Source organism: Micromys minutus (genome assembly GCF_963924665.1).
Source record: "Micromys minutus genome assembly, chromosome: 6".
Lineage (NCBI taxonomy): Eukaryota > Metazoa > Chordata > Mammalia > Rodentia > Muridae > Micromys > Micromys minutus.
Window position 1 is genome coordinate 72,165,148 of NC_137975.1, and position 4,429 is coordinate 72,169,576.

The 4,429-nt window shown below is 39.3% G+C and overlaps 1 pseudogene across 1 annotated transcript; it reads left to right on the plus strand.

Moving 5' to 3' along the window:
* The first annotated feature begins 3,163 nt into the window (after positions 1-3,163).
* LOC308422038 (beta-1,3-galactosyl-O-glycosyl-glycoprotein beta-1,6-N-acetylglucosaminyltransferase-like) lies at positions 3,164-3,798 on the plus strand (annotated as a pseudogene). The gene has a single exon. The product of its transcript is annotated as a beta-1,3-galactosyl-O-glycosyl-glycoprotein beta-1,6-N-acetylglucosaminyltransferase-like (transcript).
* The last annotated feature ends 631 nt before the right edge of the window (positions 3,799-4,429 follow it).

Sequence of the window (4,429 nt, forward strand, 5' to 3'; positions counted from 1 at the left end):
AAGGAAAAGGTACCCCTCACAATCGTTACAAAAACTATGAAATACCTTGGTGTGACTCTAACTAAGGAAGTGAAGGACCTGTATGACAAGAACTTCAAACCTCCAAAGAAAGAAATTGAGGAGGATCTCAGAAAATGGAAAGATCTCCCATGCTCATGGATTGGAAAGATCAACATCTTAAAAATGGCCATCCTACCAAAAGCAATCTACAGATTCAATGCAATCCCCATCAAAATACCAACCCAGTTCTTCATGGAATTGGAAAGATCAATGTGCAATTTCATATGGAATAACAAAAGACCTAGAATAGCGAAATCCATCCTCAACAACAAAGAAACATCTGCGGGAATCACTATCCCTGACCTCAAGCTATATTACAAGGCAATTGTGCTGAAAACTGCATGGTACTGGTACAGAAATAGGCAGGTGGATCAATGGAATAGAATAGAAGATCCAGAAATGAGCCCTCATGTATATGGTCACCTGATTTTTGACAAAGGAGCAGTAAACATTCAATGGAAAAAGGACAGCCTATTCAACAAATGGTGCTGGTCCAACTGGCACCCAACATGCAAAAGAATGAAAATAGACCCGTTCTTATCTCCTTGTACAAAGCTCAAGCGTAAGTGGATTAAAGATCTCCACATTAAACCAGATACACTGAAACTATTAGATGAGAAAGTAGGGAAAACCTTAGAACACATAGGCACAGGAGAAAATTTCCTGAACAAAACACCAATGGCTCAAGCTCTAAGGTCAAAGATTAACAAATGGGACTTAATGAGATTGCAAAGTTTCTGTAAGGCTAAGGACATCGTCAAGAAAACAAAACGGCAACCAACAGAATGGGAAAAGATCTTTACCAACATTACATCAGATAGAGGCCTAATATCCAAGGTGTACAAGGAACTCAAAAAGCTAGACACCAGAGAATCAAATAACCCTATTTAAAAATGGGGTACAGAGCTAAACAAATCATTTTCAGTTGAGGAACACCGATTGGCCGAGAAACATCTGAGGAAGTGCTCGACATCCTTAGCCATCAGGGAAATGCAAATCAAAACAACCCTAAGATTCCACCTCACACCAGTCAGATTGGCCAAGATCCAAAACTCAGATGACAGCAGATGCTGGTGAGGCTGCGGAGAAAGAGGAACACTTCTCCACTGTTGGTGGGGTTGCAAGCTAATACAACCACTCTGGAAATCTGTCTGGCGATACCTCAGAAAATTGGATATAGTACTACCTGAAGACCCAGCTATTCCACTTCTGGGCATATACCCCAGAGACACTTTAATACACAACAAAGATATATGCACCACAATGTTCATAGCGGCTCTATTTATAATAGCCAGAAGCTGGAAGGAACCCAGATGTCTTTCAGAAGACGAATGGATACAAAAATTGTGGTACATATACACAATGGAATACTACTCAGCCACCAGAAACAATGACTTAACCAAATTCTTAAGAAAATGGCTGCATCTAGAGAAGATCATCCTGAGTGAGATAACCCAGTCACAAAAGAACAGACATAATATGCAGTCACTGATAGTGGGATGCTAACCCCAGAGGCTTGCACTCCCCCAGAAACAACTCACAGACTGTATGAAGTCCAAGAAATAAAGAAAACAAAAAAAATATACATATATTCACAAAACAAGAAGACTTTGACTATTTCCATGTTGCGTTTTGTTTTGCATGTACTTTACACTTATTGCAACTAGTACGTTTTCAATGCATACTGTCAAGCCCTTGAAAAAAATCAAGTACTGACTAAAAAATATATTCACATGGTTTTATGTAAAATTTATTTTAATGTCTGAAAAAACAGTACTGACAAAAATGTATAATTTTAAGCAAAAACTGTTTAAAATCTGTACATTTATCTTTGTTTTGCAAAATAAAGTTGTTTAAAAAATAAAAAAAACTCAAAACAATAAAGCAAATATACAAACATAGAGATAAATTTTAAGATATTGGAAAATGCAGTTTTTTTAATAGCACCATAAACAAATGGGTCATATCACACTAAAAATATCTGAAAAGCAAAGAAAATAATTAGCTCAGTGAAGAAAGCAGACATGATGAGAGAAAATGGTAAAACCATCTGTACAACAAGAAAAATACCCATATAATATAGGTAAGCCCAAAAATCCAGTAGCATAACAAAAATAATAACCAAGCACACCAGATAGACACTATAAAATAAACAAATGTGAGTATCCATTTGGTGAGCTGTTCCAGTGGTGTTTCATGCACCCTGCAGACACAGGCTCCAGATTCCTGGAAAAGCCTGTTGGGATATGTCATGATTGCTGGGTGCCTGGTGCTCTTTAGAAACTTGACAGCACAATAGCCCCTCTGAGAAAGTATAGGATGTCACCAGGAATCAGAGCCTTAACAGATTAAGACTTCCTGTGATTCTAAGGGTTCTGTCCCATGCAGTGATATCTTGTCCCTCTGATAAACTGGCAACTTATCTGGTCACAACAGAAGGACACTGGGGGAAACATTATTGTCATCAAAGGCCTAGAAGATTGTACCACCATACCAGAAAGCCTCTGGCTAGTCTTTGAAATTCTGAGAAACTTGTTTCAGAGGAGACTTTTTTCTTACCTTATAAAACATAACTTTATTGTTCTTGTTCTCTCTCTAATTACCTTCTCTGTTTTAAGAATTCATTAGAAGCCTAAATTTGTTAGTGTCAGACACTTGGAGCTTGCTGGAGATGATCCCAATAGCAGTGTTAATTGCATCAAAGTCTTTCAGGGTGATCCAGAAGAAATCCAGAAGGTGAGGCTTGAGATACTATTGGTGCAATTCAAGACAATGCATGACTATAGAAACATGACCTGTGACTGCCTCTTTCATCAGGACACACAAATATATTGTGGAGCCCCTTACTAAAGAAGAGGTAGACTTTCCAGTTTCATATTCCATGGTGGTTCATCATAAGATTAAAATGCTTGACAGGCTTCTAAGGGACATCTATATGCGCTCACATGGACAAACAAAAAGCAGAAGACTCCTTTTTAGCCACGGTGCTGGGCATCACAGCCTGCTTTGATAATTTCTTCATGGCCAATCAGTTGGAGAGTGCCGTTGATGTATCCTGGAGTCGGGTTAAGGCTGACCTCACCTGAGTGAAGGACCTGGACAGATGAATGCAAACTGGAAGCCCTTGATCAATCCTTGTGGTGTGGATTTCCCCATCAAAACCAATCTGGAAATTGTCAGGAAGCTTAAGTCCTTCATAGAAGATGCATCCCAGCAAAGAAGAGAGATGGGAAAAATGATACACTGTTGTTGATGGGAAGCTGACCAACACTGGAGTAGTCAGATCACAGCCTCCACTCAAAACTCTCTTTTCAGGCAGTACCTACTTCCTGGTCAGTAGGGAATATATAGGCTATGTGCTGAAAAATGAAAATACTCAAGTTCATGGAATGGGCACAGGACATATACAACCTGGATGAGTTCCTCCGGGCCACCATCCAAAGGATCCAGGAAGTCCCTGGTTCTTTCCTCTCAACCCATAAGTATGACTTGTCTGACATGACTAGGCTTGTTGAGTGGCAATACTTCAAAGGCGATGTTTCCAAAGCTGTGCCTTATCCACCATGCAGTGGAGTCCATGGGCATTCTGTGTGTGTTTTCGGAGCTGGTGATTTGAGCTGGATGCTGCACAAACACCACGTTTTTGCCAATAAGTTTGACATGGATGTCGACCACTTTGCCATCCAGTGTTTGGATGAGCATCTGAGGCATAAAGCCCTGGAGATCTTAGAACACTAAGTGTTGTAGGCAGTCTTGAGGAAGATAAAGACACACAAACTGTACCTTCATCTGGTTTCCTTCTCTCCTATGGGGTCCTCCTTGGGGTGATGACTTCAAAGTCTTACTGTCAGGGAAGCTGCATGAATCCTACAGAATATAATTTACAAGAGAGATTGATACATTAAGTGTTCTAGAGGATTGAGTTGGGATGGCTGGAGGTAGGGGAAGATTTTAGGGAACCTAGGTAATTGAGAAAGGAGCCAATGAAAAACATCAGCCTTGAGAATTAATCAAAAAACCCAGGTACTTAATCTAAATAAGATGTTATTTGTACCAAAAGTCTCTTGAAAAAATTTAGACATGATATTTTCTTGCCATGAATATGTTTGTAGCAACAAACAATCACAAAGATGTGATTTATCTTGTATGGTTTTTGGAATAGATGTTTGGTTTCACTCTAACTTATCCTAGTAAATGACTTCCTTTCTGCTGTGATTTTGGGTAGTGAGTCCCCACAAATTATCTCAGGGAGCTTAAAATGTGTTCGACACAAATATCTCTCTCTTAAATTTTGCTTATAACTAAGCATACATGTTTTCAAAAGCAAGGTGGGAAAAGGATGCTTTCTAGTTCGCCGATTTCCTTGAAT